The sequence below is a fragment of the Pogoniulus pusillus genome, chromosome 35, assembly GCF_015220805.1.
Source record: "Pogoniulus pusillus isolate bPogPus1 chromosome 35, bPogPus1.pri, whole genome shotgun sequence".
NCBI classification, from domain to species: Eukaryota; Metazoa; Chordata; class Aves; order Piciformes; family Lybiidae; genus Pogoniulus; species Pogoniulus pusillus.
Window position 1 is genome coordinate 8,751,672 of NC_087298.1, and position 23,063 is coordinate 8,774,734.

At 38.2% G+C, this 23,063-nt stretch overlaps 1 protein-coding gene across 5 annotated transcripts in view; it reads left to right on the forward strand.

Moving 5' to 3' along the window:
* DENND1A (DENN domain containing 1A) overlaps positions 1 to 23,063 on the forward strand; it is a 197,705-nt gene that overhangs the window by 59,415 nt on the left and 115,227 nt on the right. The gene's annotated exons all lie outside the window — the stretch shown is intronic.

Genomic DNA, 23,063 nt, shown 5'->3' on the forward strand with positions numbered 1-23,063 from the left:
AGAACTCTTCAGAGGCACAGGCGATGATGAGTTTCAGCATTCTGCTGATGGGAAAGTAATGCCTAAACCAGTTTGTATTAGTCTCAGCAGAGGTACCAAAAGGAGCAGGGTGTTTTACTCTACTGTCTGATTTCTCAAAGCAAAAATGGACAAATGTTTTTGTATGTGGTCTGCTCATAGGACACAGTTACAGATCTCACAGCTGAAATTTAACTCTAAGTATCATGCTTGTACTGTGTCTAATGGTCTGAAGATGGGTGAAGAAAATGAAGATGGGGTATATAAAGCTGTGAAGAAACTGCTGAACATGTGGAATCCTAAATTCTATGGAGACATTGAAACATGAAATTCCTGGCCTCTCTTCTCCCCACCCCCTCTTGAGAAAAAGATATCAAGTTCTTGTATGAAGACATGATTTAGAAGTGCATATCAGTTATCATTGTAGCTGGGGGTTTTGTCCTGACTCTTACATGTTGTAGAATCTCAGCCTCCTGACAGCCCTGTCTTTTGGTTCAGTCATGAAGGAGGGAAAAGTTATGCTTTAGGAATGTAAAAAATGTTGTTAGCTCAGTCTAAATGCTTTCTTTTGATACCCTTATTGCAGCTTGTTTATATAATAAAAGTAACAAGATTATGTTTAAAAAATAATTTTATCTATTGTCTTCTGAAATATTTCCAGAATTCAATGTGAAGAACTAGTTACTGATGCTTGAAGAATTCTTCAGGTTATAACCAAATAGGCTCTGGTCATTTCATCAAGTGTCTGTTTCCTCTGTGTTTTGAGAATCTGAATCTTAAAATAAGTTTTATTTATGAAACACACTGCTTTTAAAGGAAAAAAAATAGTGATGATGTTGAATGCATGGTAACCTGTTTAAATGTATGAACAGGTCTAAATGTGAATGTCAAGGTAATGATTTCTTTTCTGTATAGGTAGATCACAGATGTGTTCTCTCAGTTGATCTTAGCATTAGATGTCTATTTCTCTTGTAGCAATGCACATTGGAGTTAAGAAAATAATGCAGTATTTTCACAGAGAAGTAATATATTTGTATCAGTTCAACTGAACTTTTGTAGTAGTATGCATAAGACCAAGCACAGTACTTGTGGTCTGCAAAACCATTTGGTGGAGTGGTTTTGAAGTAACATTCTTGCTGTTACTTTGTTTGCCTCATGGTCTCTTATTTTTGAATTAAGATTCTGAGGCCAGTATAGTGAAAAATGGAACAAAAACCACTCTGAAATAAAAATGTGCTTAGAAAAACCAACACAAAACACCCTCAAGCTTCTGCACTTCTGCAGCATGTTATAGCAATCCTACCAAAACTGAATTTAGTATGTTTGAAGGGACTTAGTAGGTTGTATAAAACCTCCATTTTTAATCTGGTCTGGATTACTAGCGTGTCGTAGAGTATTAAAAGTTACAAATTGCTTGATTCTTCACTGATTTAAGTGTATTTGAATAGATTTTCCAGGATGTCACTAAGCTTGTAAAATATGATGATTTACTCTTTTTTAAGTTTTAAAGCTGGGCAGCATGTCTGTTAGAGTTCTTCACTTCGGTAGGACTCAGACTCGAAGGTCCTGGTGGGTAGATGTCACTGCACTTGTTACATTGCCTAAGTAACTGCAGTTTCTCCACAATTGTGATTTTGGCCGTTTTAATGCCATATTTAATCTGCAACATGTCTTTTTTCCTAGATATCATAAGAACAAGTTTGGGAGATGTTGGGTAAATGCTGCCAGACCATACACAATCATGGTTTTTTGCCTTTGTATCAAAAAAAAGATAGAAACCGCAAGAGTAGAAATTTTCTGGAAAAGAACGTGGTCATTGGAAGAGGAATGAGCTGTTGGTAGTTATTGCTTTGACAGCACTGGAGAAGTGTGTGCTGCTGGACAGGCTGTATTGCCCTGAAGGCCCTGGAATTTATGCCTGCTTAATTGAAGTAATAAGACATGGTGGACAAGCACTCTCTCATTCCTGTAACCATGTAATAGGTGCCTTGCAATTTTTTTTTTATTATTAACCAGTAATATTTCTGTTCTGTCTGTTAAATTGTGAGCTATAGCACCTATTTCTAACTGCTTGAAGGAGCAGTAATAATACACGTCAAAGATTTTTGTCTTGCTCCAAATTTTATTCAACCAAAACCAAACAACTTTGTGTAGTTTTGCTTTGGTTCACAAACTTACTGGGCATAGTTACTGATTTAAGGAGGTGCTACAACCATGTGCGACTCTGATTTCGGTATTACTTGATTTGAAGTTTTCAGTGGGTATTCAGCTTTTGTACCCAAAATGAAAATCATTCTTCTGAAGTGAAATGCAGAAACATTTGTGTGGAAATCCCTCTTGGCCAAAATAGCTAAGCTCTGCACTACTCTTTTTCTAAGATAAAAAGAAATGAATCTATAATAGTTTGTGACAGATGGCAGAAAATGTAACTAACTGAACGTGATTCTGATGGAGTTATTTGAGGTTTTTGGTGTGATTTGTTGTGAGTTCGTCTCCTCCCCCCTTTCCTTTCCTTTGATTGCAGTCTTTGTCCATTTATTCTTAGGATAGAATAAGATTTCTGAGAAGGGGCCTCTCTTGTGGTGCAAAGTGAGAATTGTTTTTAATTGAGCAGAAACATGTGGAAGGATCAGGAATATCTCAAGGGATTACAGAAAAATTCCAAATTTGTACTACTTACAGCTTGTGTTTAGAGCAGGGTCTGCTGGGAATAAATGTTAGTTAGTGTGACCTGTGACCTTAAAAACTGTTGACATGGATTTCAGCCAGAAACTAGCCACAGAACTCCTTTGTTAAGCTCATTCATAGCTCCTTGAAAACTCTAGTCAGTGAAAGTTGCCAGCTCAAATCTAAGGAAAGCAGAGCCCTTTTTTTTTCCCCCTTTTTTTCCCCCCTTTTTTTTTCCCATGCTTTGGAAACAGTGGACGCCCCTTAACCAGCAAGACTTCTTTAATAGGACTGCATCGCCTAAACTTGATTGGAATTGACAGCTTCCTGGCTCAGGCTTGCCAACTGGCAGGGCATTGATGCATAGGGGACAAACAGCTTTAAGGGCCTGTGTACCACTGTTTGTGTATGTGCCTCCGAAATGTAACACACTTCTGTTGTGATACCTGCGAGTGGAAAGGAAAAAATCCCAAAGGCTGCTCTTAGCTCCACAAATCTTTCCCTTATTTTGGGAGGGGAAAAAAAAAGAGTATTTCTTGTAGGTTTGCTTTAAAAATAATGCTGTTCTTGTGTTCTAGAATTTTCCCTTGTCACTGATTTGGCTAAAAGCCACACAGAAATATTTACACTTGGACTGGAGTGGGGAATACATTTTGATTTTAGAATTTTGACTGAATTTTTTGGGGGTTCAGTTGGTTGCTGGTTTTTATGTTGTTTGTTTGGGTTTTTTTGTAATGTGACTTTATTGTTCCTAAAAATATTTTGATTACCCCACTATAATAGGATTAAATTTACTGAACCTGCTTCTTGTGCACTCACTTCTTTACAAGTTTTTCCACTTACTGGGTTTTATTGTCTGCAGCTAATTCTATGGTAGGATTCTCCATCTGACAGCCTGAATGCTCAGCTGACATAAATGGGACTTTTGATGCAAGAGGTACCAGGGAGCTATGTTGTTACTACCTGTATCCGGTGATGAGAACAGGCACAAAATGGGATGTGGGAAGCAGGATACAAAATTTGATTAGTTTTAAGATAGAAAAATTATGCAAAACAAGGTAATCTTCATGAACAGCCACTGAGCAGATAGATGATGAACTGAGATGAGGTATTCTTAACTGATTTACAGTGAAAATTTATGCTTAATATCCTTTGATCATCCTGCCCTGTTGAAACACCCAAATATTAGTTTTGATTCAGACCTTTCTGTAAAAGTGCATACTAAGGCTGACGTGTCTTTTGGAATACCATCTGTGGGACTTTCTAAAGAAGCAAATAGTAGATGTAAAGGTGAATCAACCTCATTTCTCCCTGAGACAGTGCAACATTAACCGGAAATGCCTGTTGTTTTCTGGTGATGGAGAGGAAGGGTGGTGGAAGCAATTGGAAGCTGCTTCCCCCTTGTAGCCTTTTTCATTGAAGGAATAATATTCTTGCCCTTTAATCTTTTATCTCATTATCTTTGTAATTCCCTTTGAATTCTTGTGCTGATTCTGGTAGCCTCAGAGAGCTGCACTTCTACTGAGCTAAATCAGCCCACTTTTCCTGAGTTGTCTTTGCTGCCTTTCTGCATGAACCAGAGAGCATTTTGCTTGTGTTACTGAGCCAAGTTGGAGCAATTCAGCTCAACGAAAGCTTGAGCTTACAGAAATTCTTTAATAACCTATGCAAATTATTAAATATTTTAATTAGAAAGATTAATGTATTTTTGTTGTTGTTCTAAAACACTCAGTAGCTGCTGTTTGTGAAGAAGTATTTGCAGATGAATAAGGATGGATATCCCATTCTCACTTTATCTGGGATGAAAGTTTGGAACATTAAAAAAGCACAGGTTGGTAGTGCCTGCTTTGAACTAGTGTTAATAGGAATTTTCTTCTGTGGAGTATACAGACATTAACAACAAATAATTCACTGTATTTAGTAGTAGTTTAATATATAGGAAAGCTGAGCCTTCAAGTTCTTAACTAAAAATTCTAACCTGATTTAGAGTTTCTTCATGCTCTGCATTTTTTCTCTGCATACATCAAAGTAAATTAATAGGAAACCTGTTTTGTTCTTTGTAAGTAAGTAGTTAGATTGCTCTATTTTTTAATAGAAAATAAAAGTCCTCTGTCTGGGTGTGTGCTGCTTTGGAGAGGCTATGACTGAACTATCGCTTCAGCCTTCGGTGTTTTGCCCACTTAAGGGTTGTACCTGGGTGGGGTTTTTGCCTGGTTGCTATTCACAGGCTTTGATTTCAACCCACTGTTTTGGGTGGTGTCTGTCGTGTCCTTCTCCTCCCTCCTCAGTCTTATCATTGATATATGTGGACAACTCAAACCCTGCTTTTACTACCTTGTAGTGAATGGGAATATGCACAGATAGCAACATGGTGCCAGGACTGCTGAGTTCTGTACCTAGTTTTCAGTGGTGACAGATGCCATGATCCTGCAGTCTCCTGGCCATTACCTTAAGTACTGTTATTCTGGCAAGCTGAGTAAAATAGATTTTGGATGCTTTTACTTAGTAAGGTTAGGTTACACTTAGTTAATTGCAGTCTACATGAGCTTAGTGCTTTTATCCATTTATGTTACTTTATTTTATAATGTTTATTAAAAGTTTGCACTTTTCTGAAAGGAGGGGAAGAGAGCTGATAATGAAACCCAGCTTGTAAGTCAGAGAATGAATTTCTTTGGCTAACTTAAAGTTTTAATTACAAGTCTAGGCTGCAAGCAATGACTGTAGATAACCCCAGAGTAGAGATACTCTTGAAAAAAAAACCTGAACAAAACCTCTATCTCTTTAACATAATTTCTTCACCTCCTGTTTTGCTGTTAGACTTCTGTGTGGACACAAAAAAAATTAAGTGTCCAATTAAATAAAAGTCCAGACTTTATTTTAGGGAGTCCTGCTATAGTTGTATTTTGAACAACATAGTAACAAGCAAAATCAGTGTTTTGTTTCTATATGCATCTATATTATACTCTCAAGCCTTACAAAAAGATCTCTGGTAATGGGTAGAATTGGTATGGAACACTGTTTGGGCAGTCTGTTTGGTCTTTATGATGTATCGACCCTGAAATCCCTGTACTACTTATATCGCTTCAGAGATGAAAGAAAATAGCAAACCAGTTCTGTTAGACATTGGCAAAGGCCACAAAAAATACATGTATAAGTCATGAGAAATTGGATCTCTCTGATTCAGCAGTGCAACAAAATTGTGCCTAATAAAAATGTTGTTATTGAGCCTCTGTCTGCTGCCTTCATAGATTTTGTTATTTTTCTAGCAGTGGATTCAATGCATGCATTGAATGTAAGTAGGAGTTGAAGATGCAGGCAGTTCTCAGTTCCTTTGCATGGACCTTACTGGGAAAATAAGAGAGGGCAGGCAGGACTTGGAGCTAGAATCTGACCTTTTTTCACAGAAACTCTATTTTTTTACAGGCTTTAACTGTTGCAAACCAGTTTGGTCCTCTTCTGTGTGTAACAGGAAAGTGATCTAAAGTGGCTCAGAAAATCTGAGAACGCCATGGCTGTAGTGTGCAGGGTTGGAAGGGCTCTCCTGTAGTTGAATGCATTTTGCATTAACTTGACATGTTTGTGAAACAGTTTACATCTTAAAAGTTTGGGGTTTTTACCCCTGCTGATTTGCTTAAACAGACACTGGCTTTTATTTTCAGTTACTTGACAGAATATATGTGGAAAAATGATGAACCTAGTGAAAAAGAGCTTGACATCAATTAAATGTAGCTATCTACTTTGTGTTTCTGCTTTCTGATACACTTTGCAGTATAGCTTTTCCAAACTTCCTGTGTTTTTTCTTTATTGTCATTACAAGTTTTACAAGATAGAGATGAGCTATTTAAAACCACTGTTCCAGGAAAAGAGGAGTAAATTTTGTACTACATCTGCTTATTTTTCTTTCATTTTTCATCCCTACTGTTCAAAGTTTTTTAGACTCTAGAAACTTATTTCAGGCGGCCTGTAAGGCTGCCTTTAGCATCCTACCTTGCTCAAGTATCTTGAAACAAAATTTGAAGTGTCTCTCAAGTAATACTAGCTTTCTGAAACCATGTTATCTGCAAAACTGAGTAAAATACACTTACTGAGATAGTCTTAAACAATTAAAAGCATGCAATAATGCTTTTTTTCCCCCCAGTCCCATCATTACAAAGCTTCTGCAGTTTATTCCTACCTTTTCTTGGTCCTCTTCTTTATCATGAATGAGCACAAGCATTTTTAATCATGTAAATATGTTGTGTCTATGCATTTCATAAGGATGTGCATGTGTGTACATGTGCAAAAATAGAAAAGAGGTTTTTACATATTTCATATATAAACTTCTGTCCAAACAGCACATCCACAGCCCAAGCCTTAAAAGAATCCAGTTTATTCTATATGAGGCTTGGGGTTTCTGTTTTATTAATATGTGAAAAATATCTACAGTATTGCCTCTTAGTTGTTGGTGTGGTTTTTTTTGTTTGGGTTTTTTGTTTGTTTGTTTTTTCTTTGAAATAGTATTCAGGATCAGAGTTGCAGCAATAGAAACACATTTTGATGTTTTGCGTTTTAAGACTGACATTGAATGGAGTCAGTTCCACTGAACTCATAAATAATGAATGCTTATTTTTAGTTGGATGTAGTTGATAAATAACAAGTCAATAGGGAATATATTAAATGACACTGAATGAAAAGCTTTGGAGTTTTCATTGTGGTGTCAGTAGGTCTGTTAAAGGCTTTGCTCACTGAGCTTGAAGTTTTGAAGTGTGGTTGAATTGGTTTAAATATTTTTGTCAAAACTTAAATGTGGTAGAACTTTGCTAATCCACACACCTCGTAATCACAGGCAAAAATGGCAAACTCCATGTATGGCTCAGCAGAAAAGGACAAGGCTGGAGGAAGGTTTCTTGGCTTCATTCTTACGTACACTACAGTATGCTTAGAATATGAAATTCTATTTGTGCAATTCATCACAGTAGCAAAAGAAATCTATCATAAAAAGATACTTTAACCCTTTTTGCCCTTTTACTTCACTTATTGTGCTGAGTCCTTCAGTAACAGTTGCAAACCATCTGATATGAGTTACTTAAGGTGTGGGTACTAGAGGCAATAGGAAATGTTGCAAGTTCTGAACCCTGGGTTTTTCAATAATGACAAATGCCCTGGAAGAGAAAAATGTCCTAGGTAATGCAAGGACCCTGCTTACATTGCTTTTAAACAAACTGAGATTCTTGGCTTTTACTCTGCTGTGTCAAGCACAACTTCATCCTTGTTTTCTGCTCATAGGTGACACATCCCTTTACGGTTGGAGTAGGGGATGTGAAGTCTTTGCTGCAGAGGCTTTATTTTATGTGATCAGCTGATGATGACCTTTGAAACAGAAGTTCCCTTCCGTTTCTATCTGTTTTTCTCTTACTGCCCACTAGAAATGGAACTTAAGTCCATCCATCAAGTTTGAGGTTGTATCTCGATCACAAAAAGAAAAAATAAAATCCTGCTGTTACTAAATGCTAGGAAATGTCAGCTCCAGCCAGTCTGCTCCTTCCCCAGCCTCCCAAGTGCTGATACCATGCTAAAAGAAAATCAGTTAAGCCATACCTGCTCTGGCCCATCTGGACTGGGTGCTGCAGGCATCAGTGTCTGGAATAAAATGCTCAATGCACAAGAGGTTTGTTGATTAATATTAAGAAAATACTTTTCCCCACTGAATGTCCTGTATAAACTGGACCTGGTGATTGATAACTGCATACATGAGCTGTGCAAAAAGCCAAAGGTGTCTCCTGGGAAATACTTGAATTAGAAATAAACATTAGAAATCAAATTGTCAATAACCACATTTAAAGTCCTCCTTATTGTAAACAAGAACTCACAAAGAATATTGATATGAACACTTTCTTTGACTGCTGCTCAGCCAGTTTTTAATTGTTCCTGGATGATGCTTAGCTGTGGAGAAAAGATGTTTTGAGCTTGGTTTTCTCTCTATACATACATAAGTATTCATCATTCTTCTTAATTGAAAGTGTTAAATGTTACTCTTTAACACTGATACTTATTTCCCCACACTGTGATTTTGGTACAAATCTGAGCTGTTTACTTGCATTAATTTTGTAGTGGAATGAAGTTTTAGCCCTTTTGAAGTTAGTAGCAGCCAGAAAGTACAGGGAGTTGTTTACAAAAGAGTCCCATCGATTCCCTTTTTCTGTGGAAGCATTCAAGCAGTAAGACCTGCACAGTCTGTTTGGCACAGTAGCTGCTCTCAGCTGGCCCTGTGCCCTCCTGCTGTTAGTCAGGGCAAAGGATGTGCCAGATCTCAGATTGTAACGGAGCAGAGCCTGCTTGCAAATCTGCTTGTAGTTAGCCTGGGGCCTTTTGGCAGCAGACTACAGCCGATTGATTTAGTTGCAATCCTTTTTCCTTAATATTTTCCATCTGGCCAACAATGACCTATAAAGACAGACACAAAACAGAGTTTGAATTATGAGGAGCGTAATAGCGAAATGCTTCCAAATCTCACTCTAGAACCTGCACCAGTGGATCGCTGCCACTCTGCAGCCAAAGGGAGTTTGTTCCAAAGCACAGCTGAAATGGTGATGATAAGGAGAAGCTATTGTACTTCTTGAGTTCAAAATTACGTGTTAAACTTTTAATGTGTTTCCCTTCTTGCTGTTTCTTGCTTTCTATTGATCCTGAGCAGGAAGCTCTCTCTCAAAAACTTCCTTGCACCCTTCTCCCGCACATACTACAGGGACTAAGTCACAGTGCAGCATCGGGAGCCATGTGAGAGTGAGGGGTCAGAGCGGAGGCAGGGGACACAGAGAGGAACATGGACGTAGAAATGCTTCAAGGCATGTAGCAACAGGCTGGGAAAACTCGCATTCTAATGATGTTAATGAGGTGATGTGTCCCAAGCTTTCCAGTCTGCAGGCTTGGATTAATGCCTTGCGGAATGAGCCGCTTCTAGATCTGAGCTATTTGTCAACTTTTCCAATTCTGCTCAAAGCAGAATTCTTGTTCTGATTACTGTTATCCCAATCCAGTCCTCTTGACAGTTTATTTGATCCAGTAAGGTAATATTGCAACCATTCCAAGTCTCAGACATTTAGAACCTAGAATTCTAAGTAGACCCTTTGGAGGGGGAAGGGATAGACATTTTCACTTACTGACTTTGAAAATTATAATGAGATGTGCAGGGGTAAGGGAAGGAAACTTCTGCTATCCTAGGTTTACCAAAAGTTGGAGTTACTCCATACGTTTCCTGATGCTGTTGACTTTATAACCCAATGCAGGGCTCTTCTCTGAGAGACACTTCTCTGCTCCCAGTCCTTTGTTCTTGTTTCATCTCCATCTGCTGCCTGCTGCTTCTCATCCTAACAGTAGTAAAATTTGAGATCTGAGTTCATGGATGTCACATTCATGGAAGTGCAGTCAGAGGCACAAATATATTGTCTTCAGAGCACTGGTGTAATATTGCTGGGCATTACTGTTGAAAACTCTGTTGTTACAATTTGTTGAAGTAAAATCAAAGGGCAGAATTAATGGCATGAGGAATAAGTGCAGAAGGAAGAAGTGAATCCTCATGATGATTTTAGGAAAGAGCTAAAGATGGACAGGTAAAAGATGCATCATTGATATACAGGTTGAAGAAGAAAGGTAGATCAGTTATGGTTTTAGCTGGTGTTTATAATATTCCACGTGTGATTTTTGGTCCTTCCTCCCTTCTGCCTTCTCCTTTACATCTCAAGGTAGTTCTTGTCATAATAAATAAAGAAAACAAAAAAAAACAGGGAAAAAAAAAGCTCTTGTGTAAAACCAGAGATTAGATTTCAGGTGCAAAATTAGATTTGCTGTCATGTAACAGTCCTGGATTGGGACTGTCAATTGATTTAACTCAACCAATGACACAGAATTTTTATAACAGTGATAACTGCCATTCATTCTGAATATTCCCTCTCGGGGCAAAAACTACAACAGTGATGTACTTAAAGCTATCAGTTCTGTGCTGTTGTCCCTAGGTAAGGTAGAGATATGACCTCCACTTCAATGATGTTCTCTTGTGTCATTAGAGTTCCTTGACAGAAGTTACAAAGATGTGAAAGGAGCAGTATTTACTTTCTAAATAGAACGAGGAAATGCACAATATGAAGTTAGTTATGGCTTACAACTATTTGATCCCTCTCAATCCTATCCTCAGGGACCTGATCCTTGAAAACAAACACCCTCCCCTTCCTTCTTTAACCTCTGCTACCAATCCATGGCAATGCTGATGTAACTGACTTGTAGTGACTTGAAAGAACAGCAAAGGTGTGTCAAAGGAAGTTTATTGCACATTTTCCAAAGCTTTAATCTTGACTGCAAGTCAAAACACTTGTAAAATACCAATGAGAAGGATCACAACAAAAAATGTCAAATGTTAGTCATACCAATGTATTGCTACTGGAGGAATTGGATAAAGTCAAGAATGCTGCATTCTAGTCCAGCTAGTTCACGCGTCTTGCCTACTGACCAGAAAACAATTTTACTTAATTAATTAGGGCTTCATGTCACACCTTCTTTAGTTGCTGAACAACCGTAACAGAAGTAATTAAATAATGTCACTTTTTATTACCTTTGGCCCTGGCCGACTGGCTTGGAAACTTCCATTTTAGGGCTAACACAAAGTGAATTAGTTCATCACCTTGGGGAAAACCCAGATCCCTGGCCTCAAAAATGTAGCGGGAAAGTAGTTAAAGTGCAAGATGGTTAAGTCTTCTTCTCCACAAATGGATCGCTTTTGGGTTGTCTGAAGGTGTGTAAAACGTGTCTGTCAGGATTAAGACCATCCTGTACTTGCTGACAGATGTACCCAACATTCCCCCAACAAGGTTACATGGCAACTTCCTCTTTCAAAAATCAAGATGTGGCAGGAGCCCTCAGGTTATGCAGTGGTAATTGAAGAAGCAAGGGCTGTTCTGAGAGGTAGAACTGCTGAGAAAATCTGCAGGAGTTAACTTCTGCATATTGTTTCAATAGAAAATGTGATTCAACCATACTGTAATAACAGGAGAAAGGCTTTATATGGCTTCCTAGAGGCAATGCTGTCTAGATTGTGCATGGATCTGAAATAAAAACTGTAGTTTATAACTCAAACTCTTTGATAAAGAACAGATCTTCTTCTAAACTTTGCAACTCTTATCTACCAGTAACTTGTCTTTTAACATTCGTGTCAGCACAGCAGCTTGAGTATTCAGAGAATAAAATGATTGTGAGCAATCCCGTTTTAATAATGTTTTCAACTAATTGTTAGATAAGATCTTTTGAATCTTCAGTTCAAGTACATTGACTCTTGTATGACTGTGTTAATGCATGCATTTATTCATTAACAATGACTAGCCCAGTTTCTCCCATTTCCAAATCATGAATTTGAAGTAACACCTGAGCACTGAAATAATCAAGAATTTGTCCCTTCACTTGTTCAGCTGTGGTTGGATTTTGAGTTTAATTTTTATGACTTGCTACTAATTGACTTGGGAACTAAACTTTGCTTATTATTAGGAGGCATGTGTAGTACCACTGAACATTTGAGTATTTCTTTATAGTAATGAAATTTTCTCCTCGTTCAGGGGAACCAGAAAAGACCTTGCTGCGCTTAAATTTGTTTTTTGCCAATAGGAAACAAAAGTGGTCTGGACAAAATTCCAGAAGAGAGGTGCATCTAATTGATTTCTCCTCTGTCTTTGTTACTGCAATGTCAGTCTTTATCCCAGTTTTCTCTGTACCCAATTTACAAAAATGCAAAGAATCAGTTGTATCCAAGAATGCTGTTACTTGAACACACAGGTGTGAAGCTGCTTGTTTGGTGGTGGAATGAGCTAATGCTGTTTGTTGAAAGAAGTGCAGTCTGGGCTTACTGGTTTTTCTTCTCAGTGTACAGCTCTCCTGCATATTCAGAAATGGGATCTTTGCTGTTTTGGTTGTAGGATGCTTGCCTCTTATTAAAACTTTTCTTGTATCTATTGACATGATCTCTGAGCTTTTACTGAACCAGCTTACGATGCTGATCCACGAGAGTGAGTTTTCCCTTGTGATGTGCTTGTTTTTGACCAGATACTCCTTTGTGTGGCTCAGAAGGTAATGAATTCTCTTTCTCATATGACAGTGTGATTAGCCAGTGAAAACCTTGGCCTTCCTCCTATGACTTACATAATTGATACTTAGCTTCCTCAAATACTGATCTGACAGCTGTGATTATTCTACTCTACATATAACTTTATGTCCTGGTGAGTTCTTTCCCAGAAATGGGCATTGATCTTACCTGTGGTTGGTTGCTCTAGAGGTGGAATGTGTTGGCCCGTTGAGAGTCACATCCTCTGAATCTGTTACAATAATGATGTTTATTACACTCAGAGTGAATTTCTTAACTCAGAGGTTGTGGATTCAGGCTTGCCTTTTTTTTTTTTTTTTCCCCTCTCTCTCTCTCTCTCCTCCTTAGCCTTTGACATAGGTTGATGGTTAATGACCAATTCAGAATAAATGGATAGAAAAAACTCCTCTGGTTTAAGAATAAAAGGCCCTGGGAAAGACAGAGATTATAGAAAACACATCTCGTGCTTCAGCTTTTAAATATGTGGTAAATTTCTTTAGTAATAGAGCAAAATCCCTTACCAGCCTTTCAGTGTGACTTTTGAACATAGAAGTGTGTGATTTTTTTTTTTCCTCTATTCAGAAACATATTGACACTTAACAGATTGTGATACAACACATGTCAAGGTCCCATACCTTTCAAAGCTTCCATCAGTGTGTGGCAGCACATTGTGCATTTGCTGATAGGTAGGGAGCACTTCTGATTTATAATAAGGAGTTCCTAATTCTACTGAAATTTCAGCTGAAACTTAGTACTGGAGGGCACAGCTCAACAAGCACATAGAACCGGAGTCTGTAATGAAAAGGAGCTGTTTCTCTGGTCAGGGAAAAAGGGTTAATTTGCATTGTGATGAAAAGGCTGTTCAGGATCTACTATTTCAACCTGTGATAGACTTACCAGTAGTCTTTGATCCCCAAATGAAATGTGATGGATTTCAACTGATGCCAGATGTCTCAAACCTAGTGGGATCTCTGATTGTCTGCCACATCTAGAATTCTCTCTTCCAGCACTTTCATGTGTGCTTTTAAACATAGTTTGAGAAGAGAGATTCCTTGACAAGCTAAGCCTTTGGAATCCTTCCTCTCTATTGTCACTTCAGTGGGGATCTCCAGGCTCTTGTGCTAACGCATCCTATTTAGTATAAAATCAAACCTTAACTGCTTGAACTGCTTCGTAACAAATTTTTGTTTAAGTCCAGGAAATTTAGTACTGGTATCATCTGCAAATTTTCTCAGTTTAAGGCTGTTCTCTGCCATCTTACTATGTATTTGTTAATTAGAGTGGTTTACCCTAACCATGTAAAAACATTGTTAACTGTATTCCTGTTGGTACAGTGTCTTTTTAGCTTGAAGGCTACCTTGTTATGTTTCATAAATCTTACTATAAACCATCAAGTACTTCAGCATGCCTATCTTCTCACCAAGTGTGCTTTATGGGATATCCTTTGCCTGTGGCTTTAATAAGAATATGGAGACATAATTGTTAGTGCTTGCCTTGTAAATATTAAAGAAAACCTTTTTTCTTGATGTACCTTTATTTTAGGCCACTACTTCAGTTCTCTGCTCTCAAACATGCTGGAGAAGGTTTTTGGTGTGGGTTTTTTTTTTTTGTTTGTTTGTTTATCTTAACCCCCCCAAATATTTATGTACTTCTGAAGAAGAACAAGAAACCTTATGAATGTGTTTGGGAGTATATGAGGCTTCTGATTTGATTTTACACTTGGTCATCCTGACCGGTCATCCTAGGATGTACAATCTGAAAAGGGAGACACACCTGCTCAGACCTGCTTATAGTAGCTGGGTACAATAAGAACTGCAGCATTCTAGGCTATAAAAGCCTTATATAGTAGGGATTGCACTGTTGTAAAGCTGTTCAAATTGCACAGCCTTTTTCTTCTGTCGTCAGCCTGTGCTGTGGGCTGACTTCAGCGATGTGTGTACATTTTGTTTCAGCAGACCCTAGGTTCTGTCTGTTAAATGAATTCTTTTCTCTTTGCTCCATGTGGACTGACTGGAGAAATTTCACTTGGCAAGTTTTCCCAATGGTATGAATAACTTGTGTGTTAGAAGTTAAAAGTCTTTGATTTTTAAAAAAGAGTGATCTACCAGAGGGAGATCTACCAGAGTCCCTAACAACGGACCAGATCTGAAAGCTAATTCTGAAATAAATTAAACTCAGAATCTTTTACCAGAAAATTCAAAAAGCTTTCTTAAATTTTGCAGTGATAATTCACAAGAAAAAATCTCGACTGTTGAAGTTAAAGTCTTGTACATTCTAAATTGCACCTTCTGTGTATCTGTGTGTCCAGACTTTGTACAGAATATAGGATGCTCCTACATGCACCCACAAGCCAAAAGGCATAGGATCCCTATTTTACAGTCTGAGGTATAATGCTCCAGGTTCTTAAAACATGGATCCTTTTTTAATACAGTGTTTTGCAGTGAAAATCTGAAGTATACTTTTCATTGAACAACTTTCTTTTTCAGCCTGTAAAACTATGTTGTTTTTTCACTTTGCAGAGAGCTCCTGTGAGAGGCAGGGGGAGATTACTGTGTGCTGGGCTGATGGAAGCTTCATGTTGCATACTGTAATGCTAAAGTTCTTCTGAATTCCTTTTATTTACATAAATTCCACAGTGCAGCTGCCCTGAACTGTTTTTTTCCCCCTCCCTAAGGTTTTAGAGTGACCACAAAGAATCTGAGAAAGGGTGACAGCTTTGTCAAACTCAGACTTCAATTCCATTTGCGATGTCCCAATTAGATGTTAGCACATTAACAAAAGCCTCTTGGAATGGTTATCTCGGGCTGCCCTTGCACTTTTAGCTTGACTAAAATGTAAAATTGTTACATCATAAATCTCTTTGTTACAGTTTTCTGGCTTCATGTTGTTAAAGGGGTGTATTGAACTCCTTTGAGCTGCCTTTTGTGAGAGACGCTGCTGCTGCGTTTCAAGAGCCACTGTAGCTGTTTGGGGAGCAGTTGGGTTCAATAGTGGTATTTAGTGAACTTGGGAGGCTTTGTGTGAGTGAGACTTGCTGGGACTGCTTATGCTTGGTCACACAGGGTAGAAAAACAGGAAAGGGAATGTTTTAATTGACTTTTATTATTAATACACAGTGGCAAGTCACCAAAGTAAGCACTTTCTATTGACAATTACATAGTATTAAGATGTTCCATAAGAGGAGATGGGTAAGTTCAGTGTGAGCCAGTTGTGTAGGGTGAAATACTTCTAAGATATGTACATGATGCATGTGCTTAAGTATAGAACTGCTAACTGAATCTCATGAAATCATGGGAAGATCATTCATGGATGATAAAGGGAAGTTTATAACAATGTGGGGGAAAGTTCGAGAAGGAAATAAATGCTGTGATAGCTTGAAAAGGAAAGGACTCAAATGGCTTTCTACATGGTTTGGGGTCTAATGCAGAGACAAAATTGGAAATAAAAACAAAAAAATAAAGCTGATGTTCAAGAAAAGGCTGTTGGTTGATCCTGTGGAAGGTAAGCCTGCATCTCATCAACATGCACAGATGTTGCTATGGAGATTTGTGTGTATGTGTTTAAGCTTAAAAGTGTGAGAATGTGTCAGTAGACTGAGTCTAGAAGAGAGAATAATGATGTACTGAGTTCCATAAGGTGTAAGGGAAGACACTGGAACACATAAACATGGCTGAAGTGGGAATTTAGCCTATGGAAATTCCCATATCAGCCCAGAGGTGCCTTGGTTCTTTTAAATGCATTTTGTAAAAATGCTGAAAACATTGGGTGGGGGAAGGAAAGGAAAGTGGAAAAAAATTAAAAGTAGTAGTGTATTACAACAAGGAAAATAATAGGTATATGAAAACTTCTCTTTCTTGAGGGGTAGAAAAGAAATAGTAAAAAAACCCATGTGGTTAAGTCCTTTAACAGGCTTAGCAGATAAAATTAAGGTGGAAGTTAAAAATAATTCAAGGCAAATTCACATTTTTAATGAAGGGAAGTAAAAGGTGTTTTGAAGGCTATTCAAAATTGTCTGCATAAACCCACTGAAGAGCATGATGACTGTCAAACATAACTTAGTTCATCATCACAATCTGCAATCACCATTATTAACTTAAAAAAAAAAAAAAAACATAATTGCTAACATTGAGTCCAGTGACCAGCTGCAGGAGGATAGGAAGAAGGAGCATGGGTTTAAACTATGATCTGCAATATAAATGATCTTTAAGCACAAAAATTCTTTAAGACATTCAGTCTCTAAGAGGCTGTAGTAAATTTTGATATGTTTTCCATACTCAAGTTCTTTCAAATGTGGTGGTGGTGGGATTATCCAGATGCAAGGATTCATAATTTATCCTACAGGTACTGACAAGTACCTTGGTCAGAAAGCATATGCCATGGTTCTCTAGGAAATTCCAGCTTTTTTCAAATTGCTGGATTTCACTTGGGATTTCGATGTCCTACATGGCTTTCTTGAGGACTGCAAGCTTAGAATGATGATGTTGCTTGAGTGGGCATAGAGAATGAGGCACACATGCCTCTATTGATGCCAGTCACTTGCATCGTATGAGTGTGACCGTGCAAGAAAAGGTGTTTCACTCATTAGACCAATGCTTTGACATGCAAGAACTTGGTGGTCTTCATAGTGATTTCACTGCCACAACTAAATACCAGGTCATCTATGGTTTGAATTAATTATTCATTGTCCATGAACTGAAAGGCTGCTGTGGTTTATTGATACATGCACAAGTTGTGCTGGCAGAAGAAATACTTGGCCAAAATTTCCACTTCTTTATCCTTTTGTCATTCAGGAGTGCTTGCAGTGAAGTTAGTGAGCTAACTGTGGTTTATATAAGCTCATTATTGACAGAAGTAAGTATTCCAGTGGCCTAGAAATTATTGTCCTGAGCAAAAGGTCAAGATGGCAGGAACTCTTCGAATCCAATCCTGGCTAATACAGGCAGATTTTGTGAGCCTGTCACTACAAAAAAGTGTGCCCATCTGTAAAATGGAAATGACTGTTCTGTTTTGTGAGGGAGATGGCAGTTGGTTATGCTGTTATCAAAATAGATAGGATGTGTTATAAATAAATATATGTTAACAATTCCACTTCTAATTTGTGTGAATGGAAGGAATAAAAGTTAGATCTGCTTGTAGCTCAGTCTATTAGGACATCAAATATGTTGGTGCTAAACTAGTTACTTAGTCTCACTAATTTCAAATGACAATGAGATCTGTACAAAACCACAGTTCTGCCTATGTACAGACTGGGAGTAGTTCTAGTGTTCAGTGGAAATTGTGTGAACTAAGGACTAAGCAGGTATTTGACTTTGTAGAGTTGTGGAAAACACAGATACTACACATACCTTTCCAGAAGTGTTTGCTTTGCTTCACTTTTTCAGGGTGTCAGTACACCAGTAAAACTGAACACTGGAGCTGTCAGTGTTGACAATTAATTTTTCAAACAGTTAGTATAGTAATTAGCAAGTCCTCATAGATAATTTTCAAAGGAACCCTTTCCACTGGGGTTTGCTGCTGCCACACCACAGCATTTTTCCTGCTGAAGTTCTCAATATGCTTTCAAATTCTTTAGTGCTCCATGGGAGTTTATTTTGAGATCAGCTTTCACCATGTTCTTGCACACTTGGGTTATCTTGCCATTGCTTCCTCCTTCACAGTTACTTATTACAGCTAACACTGGAAAAATCCCTCCCTTTCATGTTGACTTCAGTGGAGATTTACCTTTCTAACAGAAAGTAAAATTCCTAGTTCGTACCAGATTTGTCCAGCCTTTTTCCCACTTGACCTTAGATGTACCTGGTATTTGTAGATAGTACAGTGATTCAGGGTGGTGCATCCTATCACTTAAGTCTCTTCTTCATTTTAATGAGTGCTCAAGATTATCAAAAGAAATGATAATGGTGAAATTTTTACATTCAGAGGGAGTATATTTATTAACAAAACCTCTGTTCATTAATAATGCTTCAAAACTTGATAAGTGGAAGCTGGCCTTTCCTGAGGAAGGCATCTTTTACTTGATAAAGAAATCAATTGGATGTCTGTGTAAATAGCTTGTTTACAGGTTTTCCCCCTTGCTATTCTTCAAGATGTTGCATTTATTATTTACTGCTGGAGTATTTCATTTGACTAAACTACTTGCATCTCTTCGCATATAGGCAATCACTATAACAGAGCTATCATCTTGGGTTTGTATATTTCTTGACTTTTCTGTTCAGGAGGCAATCTTGATATTTTGATGGCGATTAAACGGTTGCTCTCATATGTCTGTGCAACCTGAACTCCCATAACTAATTATCAACGAGCCCTGCATTTTACATAGGACAGTACCAAAGTGTAATAGTAAAGCTATGAAGCTTGGTCCTGAAATCTTGCAGTAATCTAAGGTGTTTTTAAAGGGGAAGGTTTACCTTCATCTCAAATCTCAAGGTAAGTGCACGGTAGACTGGATACAAAAGCAATGCAGTGAAACCTACAGTGCCTTATATAGGTTTTGCCATAGGCTAGCTGATAACCTGTGAGTGTAGATCTTGCCAACTGTATTCCCCAAACTGCCCATGTCAAACAGGCTGCAGGAGGGCTTGAAGTAGTCACAGTAAAATAGGATAATGCTTTTTTGAGTGCTGTTGTGGCCTTTCTGCTTTATATCCATAGGTGCTATTTGATCTCACTAAACTTCAAGTTTTCCCCTAGTGGGGAACATTAATCCCCCACAACTGGATGGGAAATTTCTTTTTAATCAAAACAAACGAGCTGATCATTAGTATTGTTAATGATTGTGTTGGTTTGGTTTTAAAAGTTGTAATGTTAAGTGTTTAATGAGAATAGGAGGATCCTGGAAATCCACAAGCTGTGTTGTTGCACTGCTTTTAGTATCCCTAAAAGTTCTATTGGGTCATCCCTTACTACATTCTTCTGCTGGGGAATAGTAATATGCATTTGTGTGTGTGTGTGTGTACCCCATGGACAGGTGTAGATATGTGCATAAAAAGGCAGTTGCTTTATTTCAAAAGTCCTAGCTCAATATTACCCAATTCTAGTTGCAGTCCTCTTTGGAGGTCAGAAAATGTGACCTTACATGTGCTGCTGTGATAGTTTTTCTCTTTTAAATGTTAAAGTGCACAAGTGGATTAAAATATGTTGAAAACTCAAAGCTAAATTGACTGCAGTACAGCATTTTCATCTGTGCAGCAGCTAATATTGGGTGATGACATTTTCTGTTCAGTGTAACTTTTGAAGTATAGATTGGACTTGTGGGAGCAGGGCTGACTGGTGAGCTGGGCCTTTGGCAGCTGTCGCTGTGCAGGTCATCTGTGTCCTTCTGCCTTCCCCAGCATTTCAGCTCTGCCGCTCCAGCACAAAGGCTTTGCTGCTCCTTGCCGGTTGAGTCTAGGAAAGGTGAACCTCTTCATAACTGCAGACGTCTACCCACAGGGGTTGCCGGGCTCTGGTATCGTGTTCATTTGCTGCTTTCTGTCTCTCCTCTTGGCTGGGCCCACCTGTCTGTTGGGTTTGCATTTTGGAAACAGTTGTATCTACAAGCTGCAGTGCAGTGCTGTTGTCTTAACGTTTGGCCTGACCCTAATTGCTAAGACACATGTAACTAACAATGTTTTGTACTTTCAAGGAGTGCACTAAAAAGGTGATGACATATGAGTTACTGAATAAGGTACTGTGCAACTTGTGCAGCAGAGTTTGTGCAGACCTGATGTAGCATAATAGGCAGTTTTCCTGTGCTTGTGCTTGTTTCTGTCAGACTGGCCTATCTCCAGCACTGAAGTTGCATCACACACTGCAGGTTCAGAGGGAGAGAAAGCAGAGTTTCAAACCCATCTCTCAGCTTGAAGAAGCCTGATTTGATTAGGCTGTGGTATGTGGCAAGCCTGCCACCTTATGTGTGTGCATCTGTGAGGGAATGGAAAATGGGTGTAAAATGAAAATAATAAAAATTGCAGTTTACCCTTTTATTTTTGTTTACTCCTCAACCACAATCTGATTTATGCTTATTGGAGTCTTTGAACTTCAACTCCCTTGAAGAATCTCTAGTCTATCACTTTTTTGATGTTGCTTGAAGGAGGATGTGTGTTTGACTGTGCCTGTGCTTGCAGGCTATGGTGCTCTGGGCAATTTCACTCCAGAGTGCTTCCCTTCCTTTGTTTAACCTATGACCTGTGAAAACAAGAGTTAATCAAAAGTTCTAAGGTAGCTAAGAGGAAGGGGAAGTGTTTGGTTACAAATTAAATATGAGCAAGTCATAAGCTATAAATCTTCAGCAGTGCTACCAGTTGTGCTGCTTAAGTTGCATGTGGTTCAGAAAGGTTTTTGGTTATAAATTCAACCTCCATTTCTTTGGAAGGAGTGCTTAAGGGCTGCCTCGAGGAGAAAAAGTCCACATATTTTCTGTTTTCTTTTTGGCAGAGATCTAAAACCAAATCCAGGTAACAGTACTTCTACATTTTATGTTGGTTTTGGTTGGTTTTTTTCCCAGCTTTAAGTGGTCACAATTTGGTCTAATAAAAGCAGAACTGTTTCACTCTTGAGCAGTAAACACGTGGAATAAGTGATGAAGTAAAAGTATTGAAGATGGCAGGATAAATTAGTTTTTTAACATATCTAAAGCTTGCAGGATGAGAGAGATACTGAACTCTGCAGTGATGAGGGAGGTGAAAATTGAAGTGAAATTGTCTACATAATTTATGCAATTTCACGGTGGTGGATTGGTTTGTTTTATCTTGTCTTGCACCTCTCTTGAGCAAGAGCCACAGAGATCCCCATGTGTTGTAGTGTGCCGAGGTCTGCTTCAAATATCAGCTAATTTCCTCAGCCTCAAAACTGTGAAGCTTCTCTCCTCAAAATGGAACGTAATTCTTAAAATAAGAAAAAGAGGAGGTTGTGCTGCGATGCTAAACCATCATTTGGAAAATATGGATTAAAATCAGGAAGAGTTAGTGTTAAACAAAGGACAGTAATGGAGTTCATTATAAGCTACTCAAGAAAAGGGAAAGCCAACAGAAACCATGCTGCAATCTTTTTGTTGTGTAGAGGGTTTGCTGATGTTTTGACACTGTGTGAATATGAGATTTTTTTCTGGGCTATTTTTATTAGACTCAAAGAAGCTATTTTTCTAAGTGCTGAGCCAAAGAATTGAAACTGGATTTGGATGGAGCATTCTCATGGGTAGGACCTGCAAATTGGTTTTGTGGGAAGTATTGTGGTAATTAATTAGTTAAGAGAACTCCCTTGAATCTGTAGCAAGATGTGGTTTATCTATGAACCTTTGACGGGACAAAGAAGCAAAACTTTGAAGAAAGAATGTACCTGAGCATGGCTGAGGGCTCAGCCTTGTCCTTGTTTGGTCACTGCACTGCATGTTGCAAATGGTGCTGGGAATGTGCTCAGTCCTCACCCTCCAGTACTGGGGCTCTAAATGAAGCACAGATCTGGCAAAACAGAAGCTGAGGTGACTTGCCTTTGCTCATTGATTTTATGCTGCCACATACATTATAAACACAATAATATTTAAAAAGATACTCCTTTTAGTTCCGTAAATGTAGTTTTTCAGCAAGGTCCCTGAGCAATTAAGGAGAAATCGAAGTACACCTTCCTGAAATCAGTTTTGGTTTCATGCTGCTGGGAGCTTTGCTGTCTTTTCAGACTCTTTTGATAGATGCCTTGCAAGGATTTGTTTACCAGGTTCTTAATCTCTATTTAGCAGATATGTTTTGAGAGGATTTCTTGTTACTCTTGTAATGGCTTTTAACTCTGCTGAAGTTTATTTAACTAAACAGAAAGAAAGAAACTTATCTTGTAGCTAATCCTTCTTGATTGTTTACAATATAATGCCAAACTTAAATGCTGTTTAAAGTGGTAATTGTCTGCCTTTCTGCTCTATTCTATTACATAGTTTGTAAAGATGCTTAGACCATATTAATTTAAATGATAATACTGTCATATAACATGAAAAGTTAAGTTGCTTATCAGTATATTCTGATAAGCTACTTACATTTTACAGTAGCATTTGCAGGCTTCAAACAAATGTTAATGATGGAGTGCCATTCACTTTATCTGTCTCATATATAGCTTCTCACTTCATTTATTACTGAAAGCTGTACAGTTGGGAACCACAGGGCACTCAATTCTTTATAGCTGTCAGGATGTAGTCGTATTTCATAAAAACTTTAAATCCTGTCTAACTATATCAAAATAGAATCCATTTGCTTCAGAAAGCATCTGTGATTAGAAGAAGAATCCGTTTGTGCGTCACACTAACTTGCTTTCCTAT